This window comes from Heterodontus francisci, chromosome 25, assembly GCF_036365525.1.
Source record: "Heterodontus francisci isolate sHetFra1 chromosome 25, sHetFra1.hap1, whole genome shotgun sequence".
NCBI lineage: Eukaryota > Metazoa > Chordata > Chondrichthyes > Heterodontiformes > Heterodontidae > Heterodontus > Heterodontus francisci.
Genome location: NC_090395.1, coordinates 61,508,471 through 61,527,510, shown reverse-complemented (window position 1 = coordinate 61,527,510; position 19,040 = coordinate 61,508,471). Strand labels below are relative to the sequence as shown.

At 42.2% G+C, this 19,040-nt stretch overlaps 1 long non-coding RNA gene across 2 annotated transcripts in view; it reads left to right on the top strand.

Moving 5' to 3' along the window:
- Positions 1–19,040, top strand: part of LOC137383921 (uncharacterized) — a 155,603-nt gene that overhangs the window by 98,788 nt on the left and 37,775 nt on the right. For both annotated transcript variants that reach the window (XR_010977490.1, XR_010977489.1), the window contains one exon: positions 2,169–2,214. This is a non-coding gene — a long non-coding RNA (uncharacterized lncRNA). The remainder of the gene's footprint in view (positions 1–2,168; positions 2,215–19,040) is intronic.

Genomic DNA, 19,040 nt, shown 5'->3' with positions numbered 1-19,040 from the left:
TATGACAGCTGGGAAATTTCCAATTTAGTTAATTAATTAAATAAATAAAGCTGGATTAAAAAGCTAGCATCAGTAATGGTGATCATGAACTTACCAGTTTGTTGTAAAAACCCAACTGGTTCACTAATGTCCTTCAGGGAAGGAAATCTGCTGTCATAGTCATAGAGTTATACAGCACAGAAACAGGCCCTTCGGCCCAACGCGTCTGCGCTGACCATCAAGCACCCATCCAATCTAATCCCATTCTCCCGCATTTGGCCCATAGCCTTGTATGCTATGGCGTTTCAAGTGCTCATCTAAATACCTCTTAAATGTTGCGAGGGTTCCCGCCTCCACCACCCCTTCAGGCAGTGCGTTCCAGATTCCACCCAATGTGGCCTAGATGCAACTCTAGCCCCACAACAATGTGCTTGACTCTTAACTGCCCTCTGAAATGGCCTAGCAATCCACTCAGTTGTACCAATTCGAGGGCAATTAGGTATGGCCTTGCCAGCAATGCCTATATTCCAAGAATGAATTTAAAAAATGGCTGTTCTCCCCGACATAATTCCTGCTTCCCCCACATTCCCACCCATTTATATTGGGCACCTGAGTTGTGCTGATACTGGCAAGGGAGCCCAGCTGCTGCTGTATGCTCTTTGCTTGAACCAGTAACTGAAATGGGGGCTCAGGCATGTAAGGCACTGGTGAAATGGAAACCCTGCTCCATCACTGTTATGCTGGCGAGATTTTGGCCAATCCTTTGAGCTTTGTATACACATAGCACTTGGAGCAGGTACAGGTCAGGAGGGTTCTAACAGTGATGGAGGCAGAAATTAAAGAGGAATCAAATTAGATTATCTTTCAGCAATAAGCGGAACTAAATATAGTCTCACTCAGAAAGGCCACGTGATAATTGATGAGAGATTGAGTTTAAGGCGACATGTAGATTGAGACTTACTTTACAACTATCCTGTGTTATGGCATCTTTGAAGGCTGTGAATTTATTCAACTGACCCTTGAACAATATTCATGCTGTCACGCAATTTTGGCTGGGGGAAGTGATTGGGCTTTAATTTCCTTTTCATCTGAAGACAGTCATTTAAATGACAAATCAACAGAAGCCAAAAGTTCACAACACTCAATTGAAAATTATAATTTCTGTATTGCAATTCATATTCCACTATGTAAATGTTAATAAGCTGCTCCAGTAAAAACTGGCTACTTAAATCGTTTAGTCATGGAATGCTGTAATTTATTCTAGCCATCAAAATATTTGCCAGTGATTATTTATTTTGTCCAGGTAAATAATTAAGTCCAGGTAAATAATTAAAGGTTTCCTGAGTGTAATTGTTTACTCTGTTACTCATGTTTATTCATGGCCTGAATACACTAGCCAAACCTTCTGGGGTGCAAGCTTGGTCTAGTTTTGACAATTTTAGAAAGAGGTCCTAAAACAGACATTAGGTCTCCTAGTAGCTTTTTCAAGCAGTCTAAGCTTGTTTTAGGCTGATGTTAGTGACACTTCCAGAGGATCCAAACTAATATGGCATGGGACACATTTCCAACATGTTCGGGCATGAGAGCTTGGCCCCCTGAATTGGACCTTGTGGCCATATTCCTGCCTGGAAAATGAGTACAACCAAGTCCACCTTTGCCCTGCTATGTCTCAAAATGTGCACTGTAGCAATATTATGTGAATGGTCTAGGCCTACTCGAGGCCTTGTGACACACTATGGGAATATTAGATACTGCAAAGCCTATACCTGAGGTTGTTTAAAGCCCAATCTGTAAAGCACCAGCAAGCCTAAGAAAGTTGATGGTGATGTTGTTACCAAGGCAACCCTAATATAACAGCAATAAAGGAGCAGCTTATCACTATAATACTAAAATAAACACTTTTGGAACAATTTTCAATTGTATTTTAAAAAATGTAACATTTTACTTCTTCTTGCCATGGCTTCTCTTTCTTCTATATCCTTCCATTCCTTCTTCCTCCCAATATATGTCTTATTTTTAAACTTCAATGTTACTTTTTTATTACTGATTTTAACTTAATTTATTTTCTGTGTTTTATGTCTCTTATAAAGTACTTGAAATGCCTTTGTATGTCATGGTTCTACATCCTGATAAGATTAAATAAAGGCAAGTTCTTCTTTTCTTTATCATGTGGGTTGTGTTCTACTCAGGACAGCACCTGGAGGAGAATATTCTCTGAGGCAGAAATACACCAAGGTAAGACGAATGCACTTATATTTTGTCAATATCATTTAAACGCAGAGGTGTTTTGCTTCTTTAAAATGCATACCAATTTGTAATTGAATAGAATTTGCTTGGGAACAGCAGAATAGTGATTATGGGCTGGACTTTACCCTAGGCGGACTGGAATTCACCACCGATGTGAAAGGCAGTGGCGAACCCGCTTCCACCTAGCCCGGGGATCCGGCCCGCATTTTACGGGTCTCCCAGCCTCCCCACGCCACCCCAACGCCACCAACCGACCCGCTAGGGCGGCGTAAAATTCAGCCCTATGTTACTGGACTAGTAATCCAGAGGCCTGGATTAATGACCGTGAGCTCAAATTCCACCACAGCAGATCAGGAATTTAAATTCAAGTTAATTAAATAAATCTGAAATGTGAAAGGTACTATCAGTAATGCTGACCATGTACCCACAGGATTGTTGTATAAATCCATCCAGTAATGTCCTTTAGGGAAGGACACCTGCTGTCCTTACCTTGTCCAGCCGATATGTGACTCCAGACCCTTAGCAATGTGATTCACTCTTACTGTCTTCTGAAAGTGCTTAGCAAGCCATTTAGTTGTCAAGAAGTAGGCTCACCACTACGTTCTCAAGGGTAATTATGGACGGGCTATGAATGCTGGCCTTGCCAGTGACACCCACATCCCATGAATAAAGAGCATCTTTAGCTGTAATTTATGGAGACGTTTTATTCCATTTTGTACAAGTCTATCTTTGCCGGTGGGGGAGGAGGAGGAGTTGTCATGGTAGACAGAAAGGAATGACAGGCACTGGTGAACAAATTATGTGATTTGAACCTAAGCACTGCTGAACCACATGATTTGAACTGCGTGACACCGGATTTCATTTGACTGCATGTTAAAGGAGAGTAACATGTCTTCTATAAAAATTAACAATTTCCTCATCGTGAAATGCACTTAAATCTGATATGCTGTCATTAGAATTTCCTAGGATTTCATCATTTCTTTATTCACTATAAATCATTGATTCGTGTCGAACTAATGAAACTTACTTAAAAATGTTACTGATTTTTGTTTTAACTGTTTCTTCTTCCATGCCACAGGTTTCAAATATTTTACCATTGTCAGCTTTGCTGCTGGCACTTCACCTGGTTGTTTTAATACAAAACAACGCTAATATAATTCATTAAATCTTCAATAGCTGGGTTTTATGTCACCAGCGGAATTCACGCCAGTCAGTTCTATCATAAAAAATGGAAATAAATCCAGCTTTACAGTTTATAGAATTTGCTTTTTTCTTTCTTCTTAAGCACAATGGCAAACCTTTTGTGTTGTCTATTGATTTTATACCTGGAGTATTGAGCAGCTGAACTCAATGGGGCTTCTACTGATCTCCCATTGTAACTTTGGCAGGACCCCCAAAGAAAAGGAGAGATTCCCAGTCCCAACAGGTCTCCGCTGTTTCTGTTGGTTCACGGGTTGCCTTATGGGACTTCCATCTGCTTTTACCGGTTGAGGTGGAGCTGAGGTCAGGGAATCCTTCAGCCAGAATTTCCCAGTCCTGGCCCTGGAGGGGGACCTTGGTGGCAGCTGGTACGCTGAGTGAGATGAGCTGTAACGAGCCTTGGTATGTATGTCAGTCCCATTGTTGGGGTCCAAGCCTAGCAAGTGGTCTGAGCCCTCCAAGAGGGAAATATTTTTAAAAAGGTATTCTGATCGGCTCTCATTTTCAGGGAGGCTTTCGGACCAACGCCAGGGTTAGAGGGGCCTGAGCAAACTCCTGCAACAATGGACATGATTGTTGTGATATTGCTTTAACTGCTAGAGTACCAATTAACATACTGTTGAATATGTAAATAGTTTGGTATACATCATCAGAAGAAGTGATGCAAGCTAACATGTGATCTGGTAGTTGAAGCAGTGTTAGTCAACAGTCAGCACTTGTATTTTAGAGCTTCCCTGTAATTCTGTTATTTGTAATAAAGAACCCTTCATTCAACTTACCATTCATCCTCAGAGTGTTTGGTATGTTTGTGTTGAGAACTCAATAACACAATATGATGGCAGCGGAACACAACAGGGTAGCAGTGAGGCAGAGAGACTCAGCCTGCTAATAGCGGTGTTTGACGTGGGACAGTGATCTCAAGCGCAACATCGAGAATGATGGTTTCCCCCATGGAAAGACATAAAACCTGGGACAACACTACAGATTGCTGGAGAAAGTGTCAGCGGTGCAACATATAGTCAGATTCAAAGACCATCTTCAAAACCGATACTTTGGGAAAGTGTGAGTAAACGAAGGGGGTAGTTTATTCGAATGGTAGCTGGCAGAATTGGGCACAAAAAAAGGAAAGAGAATCGGTTCGAGTCGGGCCTGCAATACTGAACTGCCATTATGTTTTGTGGTTTTCCTGCTTATGTGCTTCGTGGGCAGGGTCTCCCCAAGTAGAGGCTAAAAGCCCACGCTGCAGCCACCGAGCTCAGGGCATGACAGACATCCAATGCTGCAGACACCACAGACCTGCATTGCTTTTCTTCCTTCAAGGAAAGTTACTAAAAAATAATTAAACGGGAAAGCTCTGGCAGAAGACTTCTTGCAAACAATATCATGATATCATGACCACAAAATACCCAGTGATGAACTGAAATGTTCCAGATACCCTCCACGAGTTCCAATTCTTCAGGCAGCATATGGAGCTATGCTTTGTAGATCTTGCAGTCACAGAACTCGACAAGCATCAACTAAGATAAAGATTGTGATTGGCAATGAAGGTCTCCATCACAACAACAGTTCTAGAGTATCAGAAGCAGACCAGAAAGACCCATTGAAACTCTGGACAGTGTTAGAAGACCAACTGAAGGTCAAAGTCAACTTCAGGATCCATCAACTGGAACTGATGGCTTTTTGACAACAGCCCAAAGAAACTATTGACTAGTTTATCAGTAGGTGTCAGGAAAAAGGTAAACACTGTGATTCATCAGAAACAGAACTTTCTGAGAGGATAATGGTAATGGCATCAACTCCAATCGAGGCATTCCAAAAAGATCTGATTGATAAGCCAAAAGGATACGACATTGACAGTCTCTTAAATGATGGCAGAAAGTACGAAGCCATAGCTGCAAGCAGGTAACACATACAAGCGTTTGGTGCAGCAACAACCATTAGTGAGCTAGTCAAGACACCTCGACAGGGCAAGGCGTACAGCAAGTGCAGTCTCATGCATCAGCTAAGAAACTGGCCTGCATTCAGAGACACCTGCAAAACGTATGATCTAAAGGAACACTGGGCAAGATTGTGCAGAAAATCTGGCAGTGAAGAAGTGGTCAGTAGCCACAGCAAGCCACAGTTCAAACAGAAACAGATACTGCCGAGTGGCAACAACAAAAAAGATTTCACCAAACTCCAGTTTAAGCACAGGCACGTCCATGAGATAGGCAAAGACTGGGACAGCAGAGAAGGCACTGAAAGTGAACAAGCTTTTCACACGGTGACTATCACGCATCACATGGATTCAATCACACAGCTGAAAGCCTTCACTACAATCGAAATCATATGTCCGAACAAGAGTGGCAAGCACAACCTACGACTGAAGATAGACGCTGGGTCAAGCGCCAACATTTTACCACTGCGGATACTTAAGGATATGTATCTAGTGAGGTGGGAGTCTATATTGCAGCCAACAAGAGCATATAATGGTTCACCAATATGCTGCATGGGAGCATTGACATTGCAGTGCAGATATGGAAATTCTGCATAGTCACCACAAGTCATCTACGTAGTTGACATCAATGGTCCAGCGGTAGCAGGACTACCGGCATGCAGTGAGTTCCGGATGGTGCCAATTCACGAGATCAGTAAAGTGTCAAGGCTAGACAATCAAGATCACATGGGCATTGAAATATCTAGAACAACTTTCACATGAGACAGTTTATTGGCCAGGAATGAACAGTGACATAGAGCGAGTAGTGAGGATGTGCAATGCATGCCAAGAGCATCAACCAAACCAACACAGAAAGTCACTTCATCTTCATGATGTTCCGTCACATCTATGGTCAAGAATAGCCACTGATCTGTTTACTGTTAAAGACGATAATTTTCTATTGATTACCAAGTACTTCTCCAATTTTCCCATCATTCGCCAATTGAGGGATACATCAAGCGCATCAATAGCAAACACGACAAGCGCAAGTTTTAGTCTTTTTGGTTCCCTGGAACAGACACTGTTGGATAACGGTCCACAGTACACCAATACACCATTTCAAGACAGGTGTGCAAAGAGGGCTGTAAATCATGTTATGTCATCTCTACACTATCCAAGGTCAAATGGTCTGGCAGAAAGGATGGTGCGGACAGTAAAGTCATTAATTCTGAAATGTAGAGAAATCAATCAGGGTATCCAGATAGCAATGTTGGATCTACGAGCAACACCGTTAGACACAGGATTACCATCCCCAGCAGAGATCATGTTCGGAAGACAAGTAAGGACAACTCTTCCGAGCCATCACTTGATTAGATCATTGTCAATCCAAGACAAATTATTGACGAGACGAGAAAAAAAATGAAAGTCACACATGATAAGCAGGTATGGAGTTACCTCCTCTACAGATTGGACAAAAGGTCAGAGTGACCCACCTACAAGAGAAGACATGGTTGCCTGTGGAAGTGTCTAAGATCTGTAATGAGCCATGTTCATACAAGGTAACCACCCCGAATGCAGCGACCTTGAAAAGGAACTGGATGTCAGTTGAGAGAATTATCCAACAACATCATGTCTGACACACCTGTAGCATCAAGAACATGTTCACTTTCAAGTCCTAAAAATTAAGTTCAGAAAAATAACACATACAACACTCAAATACAAAATAATTGTCAGTACAAACCTACGAGTCAAGAGAAAAGAATTGACAATTCCAGATCTCAGCAAATTTTCACAATTACAAGATCAGGTCAAGTCAGCAGACCAGTTGTTCGTTTCAGAGACACTTGATTGATGACTGTGAGAGTCAATACATGTGTAAATAGTATTCACAATTATCTTATTTCATTATGTGCATAGCTTATAATTTGTGAAATTTCCATTTAAGGGAAGGGGGCTGTTGTGATATTGCTTTAACTGCTGGAGTACTAGTTAACATACTGTTGAATATGCAAATACATCATCACAGGAAGTGATGCAAGCCAACATGTGATGTAATAGTTGGAGCAGTGTTACAACAGTCAACAGGTGTTTTTTTAATTCTTTCATGGGATGTGGGCATCGGTAGCAAGGCCAGCATTTGTTGCCTATCCCTAATTGCCCTTAGAAGCCTGTGGTGAACCGCCTTCTTAAACCACTGTGGTCCACCTTAGAGCTATCCTTGAATTGTTATTTTGTAATAAAGAACCCTTAATTCAACTTACCATTCAGCTTCAGAGTGTTTGGTATGCTTGTGTTGAGAACTCAATAGCACAACAATGATCAAAGACATGATCCTGCCACTACCCACAGGATTGCTGCCCACAGAATCTCGGGATGTTATTTTGAATGAAATGGATACATGTTAGGCCATATGGGTCTTGAAATTGAGCCACGTAGTGCCCATTTTTCAGGCAATATGCAGCCTACTAAGGCCCCAAAATGGCAGCTATGAAGCCCACACGCTCACAACCAGAAGTGTGCCAACAACCATATAGTAGTAGTAGGAGTAGGCCGTCTTGAAAGACAATGGACTGCGCCCGAGTTGCATGTCACTTCTGAGTTGAACATCGCCTGTTATGGTGTTATGGCTGTAGAGGCCAACTCGTGAGTGGCAATCTCTTCCACATTTGGCACAGATGACTATCGTTGATCCAAGGACAGCTGAAGTTTTTTCCTTCCGCTGGGCTCTCTTTTCTGCTATCTGGTCATTTCTTTAGACCTCTGCTTTTTCCACATCCTTCCTGACTGTCATTGTCCAGGAACTCTGGTCAACAGCAAGGACGTCCCATACATCGACTCTGATCCCTGTTAACTTGACGTCTTGCTTGCAGATAGCTCTGTACTGTGGATGTGGGTAACCTGTTAGTCTCATGCCAATAACAAACTCGCCATACAGCATGTCTTTGGGGATGCAGCCGTCACCCATTTGGCGCACATGACCCAGCCAATGGAGTCACCGCTGAGTCAAGAGGGCAAACATGCTGGGGATCCCTGCATGCTGGTGTACTTCTGTATTTGGCACTCTATCCTGCCAGGAGATGCCCAATATCCATCTGAGGCAACAGAGGTGGAAACTGATCAGCCGCTATGCTTCGCTTGCATAAGTTGTCCATGCTTCACTACTGCAAAGGAGGGTGCGGAGATCACAAGCCTGGTACATTAGTTAGTTAGTTAGTTAGAGATACAGCACTGAAACAGGCCCTTCGGCTCACCGAGTCTGTGCCGACCATCAACCACCCATTTATACTAATTCTACATTAATCCCATATTCCTACCACATCCCCACCTGTCCCTATATTTCCCTACCACCTACCTATACTAGGGGAAATTTATAATGGCCAATTTACCTATCAACCTGCAAGTCTTTTGGCATGTGGGAGGAAACCGGAGCACCCGGAGGAAACCCACGCAGACACAGGGAGAACTTGCAAACTCCACACAGGCAGTACCCAGAATTGAACGCGGGTTGCTGGAGCTGTGAGGCTGTGGTGCTAACCACTGCGCCACTGTGCCGCCCCATGCGGAGCTTTGTATTTTTGGTTAGTTAGCTGTTGGTCCACACTCGCCTTCTCAACTTTGACAAGACAGCTGCAGCCTTGGCAATCCTGGTGCTGATTTTGTGTTCAAGGGACAGATTTCTGGTGACTGTTGATGCAAGGTATGTGACGCTGTCAATGACCTCCAGAGTGAGGTTGTTGAAGTTGATAGAAGGTGGAGTCTCTACGTCCTGGCCCATGTCTCTGGTCTTCCTGATGCTGATTGTCAGTTCAAACAGGCCCGGGGAGAACCGATCTACAAGCTGCTGCAAGTGAACTTCATTATGAGACGACAGTGCAGCGTCATCAGCAAACAGCAACTCACGGACTAGCACTTTATGCACTTTGGTCGTAACGCATAGTCTTGCCAAGTTGAACAGCTTGCCGTCAGCTCTGGTACACCGGTGGACAACCAACCATATGGTGTGAGGAAAACAAGAAATGTCCTTTACCAATGGCTGAAGCAGGTGTTAGGCTCATTGCTACACAAAAAGGGGGCTCAATGCCTGCTTAGGATCCCTGTTTCAACACTGGTTTGCCCTGACGCAGACAATGCCAACCCAGGCAGCACTCAGGGAAACCAACACTAATGAAACTCCTGGCAACAAGGATGGTAAGTAATTTACCTGAATGTAGAGTCGAGAGGAACAGAAGTCAAAATTGCTTCGTGCCAGAAGAAATGTACAGTTTAACTGTCTGACTGGATCACTTCATGAAGGTACCCTCAAGCAAAACAGTCCCGAGTTGAACTTGACTTTACACCTTTCAGCCAAAATGCTCAATTTTCACCAAACCAGTAAACTCTGATCAGTATTAGAGCGTAACTAAAAAAACACGCTTCGTCAAAGGGTTGAAATGTTTTTGGTTAAATACCCATAAAATAGTGATTTCTTCTAAGATATTGCATTAAATGATTCCAGTTTCCTCACGTTGACAGTAGCATTTTGTAAGGTTTTTAGCCTGTTTGCACATCTGCCTGTTTTTATGGGGAAAGCAGTCATGAGCATTTTCTTAGGTCCTGCCTGCTCTCGTTCTGTCAGCTCCAGGGAGTTAAGTGCCCTGTGGGGTTCAGCAGTTTCATCAAACCTGACACAGCTGCTACTCACTTCCACAGAAAATTTTCAGGACCGACGACCCTGAATCTCAGCATAATATATTGAGAGTTCCTTTTCAGAATTGCTGGGTTGAATTTTTATTCTCCCGCTACCTCTCCCGGCGGCGGGCGAAAAAAATGGCGGCCCACACGTGTGGGCTGCACGCCTCCATGCCTCCATGATCTACCACACGGCGGCTCAAGATAATACGCCAGTCAGGCTGTTCCCACCCACCCCCAATCACGTAGTGGGGGTGGGCTCTGCGACGTCATCAACGACATCAGCTGTCTGTGCACAGGCGCCGATGCCATTTTTAAAGGGCAGCCAGACCTGCTGCTAAATTTAAATATTTAAAACCGTACCCCCCTAGTACACTGAAATAAAAAATATCATTCCTTCACCACCCCCCACCAAATAATACTTACAGATAATAGTTGCTCTCTTCCCCCCCACAAAAGACTTATATGCAAGACTTGACCAGCAAACTGTTCAAAGTACAGAGATCACCGCTTCACCTTCTCCCCTACACTATTAATGCACATTTGACCCCGTACTGCACCCCCACTACACTAAGTATCCTAAGATACCCTCTTCCCCACCTCGGTGGCACCAGCTTTCCCTGGACAGGAAAGTGAAGGCACGTGATGAGTGCCGGCTGCCGCTCGGAAGATCCCGGGCAGCAGACAAGATCGCTGACAGTTTTATTTAAACATATTCATTTTCTTAATTTCCATATTCAAAGTCAGGTCCCACTGCCCAGCAGTGGGGGGGGGGGGGGTGGGGGAGGGGTGTCGCCACTGAGCCTCACCGGCGCCAGGACGATCGCTCCCGGCAATCCAGCATCGGGCTCCATGGCAGGCCGCTGCCAATATAATCTTCCAGCTCCCCCCTCCCCCACCACGGATCCCGATGTCGGGACCTCAACAAAATCCAGCCCATTGGCTCACACGCAAATGCTAATTTTCTAATGTTTTGCTTCATTCACATATCTTACAGCATTAACTTTGTTGGTAGTTCTCTTGTGCCACAAGATAAAATAACTTACACAACTGATATCGCTCAGCTCAGTTAGAATTAACCCTTCGTTGGAATCACTCCAGAGCAAGCAGACTCAATGTGAACTCTTCTGTCTTTAATTCCAAGCTGTATAGTTTGCCATAATGTAAATCATGGCTTCAGGCCATTCTGTTCTGGACATTAACCTACTTTCCTAGGTAATGAGCTTCTGCAGCAATGAGGTTGATCTCAAAGCAGTTTTGCGGACTATTGAAATGCTGTTATGTGTAAGGTCACTTCTCTTCAGCATGTTGAAAACTGTTCTGGAATCATTCTGAAGAACAGTATGTGGTAGAGCTTCCATTTGTTTCTATTATTTTTGTTGCCCAATTCCAACATAATTAACTAAAACAGCGCAAACGATCGGGGAATATTAAACATTAGTGAGTTACACCCAAAACCACTTAGGCTTGTCTTTTTCATGATCCTTTACACTGGTTCAAGATTCAATTCGCCTGAATCACAAACTGGCCGCACCCTCGGATTGAAATTGCCAGATTCCTTCCCTTCAAACTGTATTCATTTTCTTAGGCGCACAGGCACTAGTCAGCAAGTCTTAAAAATGTTCTCATATCAAAATAAATCTCATTTGCAAAGAAACTGATTAGTATATGCCAAGTTAACTATGGTTCAGTATAGCTTTTTCTTTAAAAGGTTACTTTCTGTGATTTTAAATAAAGTTACTGACAGGTGGAGGACGGCCATCCTTATTAAAAATGCTTATTTTTGGTGATAAACCATTTTCAGTTGTATTATTATAACTGCACTGGGTTCCCAATCTTAAATGCATCAAGGAATAACTTTTAAAGGAAAGAAAAATAAAAGAAAACCAACATTCTATTATGCTGTCCAGTTGTGCTGGTTCAAGGAAGGTTTTAAGTTTGTGATTATACAAATTAATTTCAGTGGAAACTTGAAACATAAGCTAACCTCTGCAATATCAAGCACCTTTTAGGCACCATTTACTGAATGCAGAAATTCTACCCCTGTATCCTCTTTTTTATTTCCCCATCCTCCTCTGAAAGAATTGACTCACATTGTGATGTAGTTCGACTGACAGTGGCAATTCCCCAATACCTCAGCACAGTGATAATTCTTCATGTGTGGGATTGCTCAACGGCCAAGGCTGGCTGCTCAACCAAGGGTGGCTGCTGCTGAAGCTTGCTTTGCTGTCACCCCACGGTGACATTTAAGGTGCCATCTATCCGTGATCACGTAACAATAAATCAGTTGCAGGAGCCTTGCTGATTTTGCCCCTTCTGACCTCGGGGCACAGTTTCTAAACTCAGTTTCTATCTAATGACAAGGATTCCTCATGCTAGTCGACCAAGTTTTTAATGAGCCTTGGGATCCATTCGTTGTCATGGGCACAAGCATGTTTGCTATTATTATGAAAGAATTATGATAGCTGTAATTCCAAAAGCTACAACAATAAAACTATCAAGAACAATCATAACATTTCATTTCAAGGTCCCTATAATGAGCCTTTTACACAATAAATTTGGACTCGATTCAAATACAGCTTAAAGGTGAAATACAAGGCAGAATCTTTCCAGCCCCGCGGAGATGGCTTTGGAGGCGGGGCCAGAAGCAAATTTTGAAAGTTGCCCGTCAGGTCAACTCCCTGACGCATTCCCGCCTCCGTGCGCTTTTTCCGGAGGTGGGCACTAAATGGCAGTGGCGGGTAGCCAATTAGGATCAATTAAGGACCCACTTAGGGCCCACGGGCAGACGCCGCCAGGATTTTCTTGGCACGGGCCAGCCCCCTGCTGAGTTGGGAGACCGGCAGCAACTTGAAGGTACACAAATCTAAAGGCCGCAGCCTCGCCAAGACCATTCCTGTGGAGGGCTTTTCCCTCCACTCTGATGGCCCTACAAGCTGTGAACCTTCCTTACATTTAATTCTTCAGCAGGCTTTCTAGGGCAACTCCACCTTGAGGCACCTCGCACCTCCCTACCAACCTCAGCGATGGGGCCGCCGTCCGTCCAATGTTGCGGGCCCACTGATTGGGCTTCCCACCTGGAAAACCTGCCTGTCATCCTTAATTAGACAGAGAACGCTGAGATGGCCTATTGACTGGCCACCACTTGGAAGATTCTACTTGTCAGCGTACCTGTGCAGGGTCAGGATGGGGAATTGATCCCAATGCCTGAAATATTTCAAAGGGCATAAGATTCTGCTCAGAGTGAGCCAAACTATTTCAGTAACCACTTCTCCAGGCACAATTTAACACAGGTACAACCTGGTATGTTTTTGAGTTCTACCTATGTACAAGGCAAATAGAAATTGTACCCATTAGTCAACTGATTTGGTTACCCACTTCTGAATAATTCACTTACTTGGATGTGAAATTTTAGAAGAAACCTTCAACAAACTGAGTCTTGAAAATACCTTTTAATCACATTTGGACATTTGTTTGTGCGGTGATATCACTTTAACTGTTTGAGTACTTCATACATCATCACAGGAAGTGATGTAAACCATCATGTGATATAGCAGTTGGAGTCTTGTTAGTCACCTATTTGCAGGTGTATGATAGAGTTCCCTTGTAAAATTGTTACCTCACAATAAAGAGCCCAGTATTTAACTACCATCCAGCTCAAAATTGTTATCTTATTGCTGAGGAGAGCAATAACACAACAGTTTGTAGCAGAATCTCAACCACAATAAACAAAAACCAGGCTTTAATTTTTTTTTTACAACTGGCACAAGGTTGTAAACTATACAGAAAAGTATAAATCAAGATAGTAAAGTGTTTATTGGAATATAATGGTTCCTTAGCAGAGGGGTAGAGTGAGGATTAAAGATGGAGGAAGAAAAGAGGGTGGTCACTATCTATGGAGGGCAACCAGCCAAGGTTGAATAATGGAGATACAGGAATTTTGCTTAATTACCTCTGGGGATCAGAAAATATTTATACAGCCCTTCCCCTTGGGATTAAATAGATGAACACTAGTATCCCCAACTATAAAGGAAAGGGAGTCATCCTATGGATAATCAAAAATCCTCAACGTTTGCCTTTACAAATATGGTACCATAATACCCTTGGCAATGGGAATGAATACAAGTTCAATGCAAATAAGAAAAAGAAATATGAAGTATTTGTATTAACCAAGGAAAGTAGATGAAATAGAAACAAAAGTAGCTGTGGAAGGAGGAGCTGTCTCATTCAAGAATTCCTGCAGCAAATATTCTGTTGAATAAAAGAGATGGTAAATAATAGTGCAAGTAATGGAGTTGGCACTGTAGAGTGCACAAGGATTGTGGAAGGATCTGTTTTGAGGCAGGGAAATACTATACATTCTCCTTATAACAATTTATAAAGTCTGTGTTTAAAGTGTAGCAATCAAGGTCATGTACTGAGACGCTCAAAATCAAGGTTCCTGAATTTGTTGATCAAACTGACTAAACGTAGACTGTCTTCTTGGTTATAATTGAGTGTTTTTCAATATTTATTTCACAGTAGACAGGGAGGCTCAGCCTCATACAAAATAGACAGGTTGGCAGTCGTAAATTAAACAGATTCCTTTGTCATATTGCTTTAGCCTCCAAACACAAGCTATAAAAAAAATGCTGAACTTGTACTGCTAGCATTCCAATAATTCTGAAGGATAAAATGGTCTGATGTTTTGCATTTTATTTTTAACCCAATTGAATATAGAATACAGCCTTAATCCTTGTTGACTTTTACTTGTGCTCAGTAATTTGCTTATTCGACCCTTCACCCCTTTCGTAAATGATTTTGCAAAGTCCTTCCAGCTGAGAACTTGCATTAATTAAATGATAGACCCTTCAGTAGTTTTCAGCACCTTTACCGATCCATGGACAGGCCAGTGTTGTGTGTGTTGAGCAGAACAGTCATGGTTCACCGTTGCCTACATACCATCAAGAAATAAGCACATCACACAAACTGTAAACCAACTCTCCAAGTTGCTATTGTCACGCAGGCCCCCCCACCTGGCAAGGATAAGGCACATTAATTTTGCCACATGGACATTAAATTTCAAATTGTTGCTGGGAAGAAGAGAAGGCCGGTTACAAGGAATTGCCAGGCCCTTGGCCAGAAAGACATTTTTGCATATTAGCAGGCAGTGTTGGAACAAAGGAGCTATCCCCTGCTCCCAATACACAGAACAGACCTGGTCATACCAGTTGGTCACGTGACCACCCTGCTAGCCAACTTGGGGAGTTTTTAATTGTAGAGACAATGTTTCAACTGGCAGAAAGCTCTTGGCTCCTGGATTGAAAAGAGCCTCTACTGTCTGCTCCCATCTCTTTCTCACCAGCTTTGGAATCCATTGAAGGCACATGAACCCCAAGAGAGGCAGTCTCCTACAGTGAACAAGCTTTAAGAAGAATATTGGACCCCAACGCCAAAAAGAATTTCCTACAAGCAAGGACTCTACAGTGAGCTCGAAGAACCGTAACAACTGTTCAGATATTGCCTCAAACCATTCCACTTTATTTTTTTCTTCTGCTCTTTTCTGTCCCTATCTGCATCTGTGTATCACGTATGCATGCTAGCATGGGTGCGTTGTGTATCTGTAGGCATTAACTGAATTAGAGTTTAAGTTTAAGTTTTAATAAATTTCACCTTTCTTCTTTAGACCTAAGAAAGCCTGTTTGTGCTCATTTCTTTGCCTTATAATTGGAAAGCGGTGAACAAGGATTCACCAAGGGGGAGCTAAAAACATAGTGTATTTAAAAACAAAACCCTGTTACAGGAAGACCAGGTGAAAGCTGAAAGGGACCCCTAGACCTCTTTCTCACCTGGTCATAACACTACCCATCAAGTCATATGCCATTCGGCCAGTATATGTTAATGTCCGCACCAGTATATGTTAATGTCTGCAGCTATAGGTTCAAACTCTTGCACCAAAATTTTTGAGATTCGATGAAACCCTTCAAGTTGGACCTGAGGTATAATTTATTGATGATAGTGACATTTCTGTTAAAGGAACTGGTGGTAACTCTCTTAAAGGCTGCCTGGGGAAAATCTGACATTCCTGTTACAAATTTTAGGTAAAGCTAGTAGGAGTAAAAAGTGATATAATGCAGTAGGATGTATTAATGAACTATTCTTCCATATCTAATACTGCACTAAGGAATCTTATTCTCCAACAAATGGATTAGTGGAAAGTATGGAAGGGGGGAAACTCATATTTATTTGTTAACAAACTGTTAACTTCATTAGCAATGAAATTATGAAGCAACCCAGTCAAACTGAAAAGTGACTCTTTTACTCTACTATCATTACAGAGGGTATATCATGTCCAACTGATACTTTTCCTTTACCATAAATCAAATCATAATCAGGAAGTGCATGTTTCAAGATTGCACATTCTTACAATTTTGATTCTGGCTGTAAATTAAAATGAATCAGAACAGGTGAAATGCAGCCCAAGATAACACAACCCAACTCAGAGGGGGCAGGGGATGGGGGAGGGGGTCATCTCCACTGGCTACAATTGAGCATGGCAGGAACAAGAGAGGTCAGAAGATAAAAGACCACTGGAATGTGTCAGGCACACATTGGCTTCATTGGTAATAACTAGCCATGCTGGAGTTTTTTTACGCAAAAAAATGGCATTGGCCAAAATACTACTACAATGCAACAAACGAGCTCACATTTCTCAGCACACTCACTCTGCAAATGGCATCATAAAGCACGTGATGATTTTTTTTAACACGAGCGATCCCAAAGCACAATAGGCATAGAAAACACAACAATAGGAGGGTATCAATTTCAATCGAAGGAGGAAAGACAAGTGACAGGAAAACATAATACTGAGCTAAAATTATTTCTTGTATTTCTTCCACTCTTTTAGCTGCAGCAACATTGACATTACCCTGAAGAGTCTCAATACACAGTATCAGGTCACATCATGGTTTTATCATTGGTTAAACCCACTTTAATGCAAGAACAAACCATAAATCAACTCTGTAAAGTGCAGGTTGTTGTTATGTCTGAGCCTTTGCCATAGTTATCAGCTCGAGAAGTGCTCCGAAAATGTGATCATTGTCTTTAATATTCCTAGTGCACAACACTGTTGTCTGATTATTGTGCCTCAAACAGCTTGTCATCACTTCCAGTTTCCCCTGGGACACAAAAAGGTCATGTAAGCCATGAAACTGCTCTGAAAATTGTGCTTTTGACAAGATAAGAACATTTGTTCAGTACATGGATATGTTTGGCTGGAAGTATCAAGCAGGTTCGGAATTCAAAGTCCCTGTCCTCTATTGGTAGATAAATCTGAAATTGCAAACAAAGGACTTTGGGCGAGCAGAATCCCATTAGTACGACTAAACCAAAATTAACATAACAATTTGCAATTAGAACTACTGTGCTGATAAAAGTTTAGTATTGTTTTTCAGTAAATCACCGTGGATTAAATTCCAATAATTTTAGTGATTACAACACTGAGCAATGAGACAGAGTCACATTTTACCAAATTGCTTAGGGCTAAAAACATATTTTAGCTTACCACAAGAGGCACTGAAATATTTCATCAGACATTCATTACCTCCTTTTTCAAAAACCATCCTACAAAGAATTATGAGGATCATTGACCAACAATTGATTTTAAGTGTCCTCACCAACAATGTTGGCAATGATATGCACCACTCAGAAATAGAAACATAGTGCAGAGACAATAATATCACAGTGGTACAGATTACATTAAAATTATCCATAGCACATCAATAGTTCATTCGGCCCAAATGGTCCACACTGGTGTTTATGCTCCACGTGATCCTTCTCAAACCCCTCTTCATCTAACCTTTTCACAGTATAGGAATTGTCCTCTGTAATTTTCTCCTATTCACAGCTAGGCTACAGTTTCCATAACTAGGCAGTGTACCTCAAGAGCTAAAAGTTATAGAAGTGGAAATTCCATGGAGCTACCACTGGCCTCCTGCTGGAACTCTTTTGAAGATCAATGGAAACCCTAGAGAAACAGCATTTTCATCGTTTTCCTGAGGTTTCTGACAGTCTCCTGCTGCAGTTATAGTGCGAGATCACCGGTAGTTTCACTGAAGTTGATGACCATGTTTTTAGTCACCATTGTGCATGAATTGATGTACCCAAGTTTAACAATGAAAACCCTAATCACCTTAGGGGAATATATGGGATCTCAATGTGCTTTGTGGAGTATAAGGGTTTGAAAGGGTTAATGTTTGGGACAGTGTAACACCTCCCACTATGATGATGTAAGAGATCACATGAGAGAGAGCATTGAAGGAGAAGCAGCATGGCATGAGTGGAGTTAGACATACTTGTGTCAAGCTGTATATAGTTCTCTAATATGTAATAAACTAGTTATTGTCAAAACTTACCAAAAACTTAGTAATCTCTCCTGGTTAGACTAGCTAAAAACACAACATTTTCCTGCTACCTCCAAAAGGTGTTGGCAGACCAATGCACACGGACTAAAGTTACTTGCTGAGAATTATTTTTAGATAATATATACAAAAACAAGATACTAAAAAGCACAATGCTTAAACCAATAGAGTTAGAATCAGTCCACAAGGGGTTAGTGCACCCATTTCAATACGTCACTATTTAGTCTACTAACGATTAACAGATTATTTTGCAAAAGCCTCAGATGCATCTTCTTTGGATCTTCATGATGTTATACATGGATGACAAGAGTTCACCAGTGCACTGTGGCTGCAGAATATATGATCCTCGGGATGCATTGCAGGAACTCACCAAGGTTACTACGAAAGCATCTCACTCTCCTGCGACCTCTATCACTAAGAAGAAGAAGAGCATTAGTGTTATGGGAACACCATTATCTCCAAGTTCTTCTCCAACTCGCACACCATCTTAAACATACATCGCTGTTCCTTCATCATTGCTGGGTCAATATCCTGGCATTCCTTACCTAGGACATTTGTGTGAACACCATCCCCACAAGCACTGCAGGAGAAGGTCTACCCCACCCTCTTAAGGCAACTAGGGATGGACAATA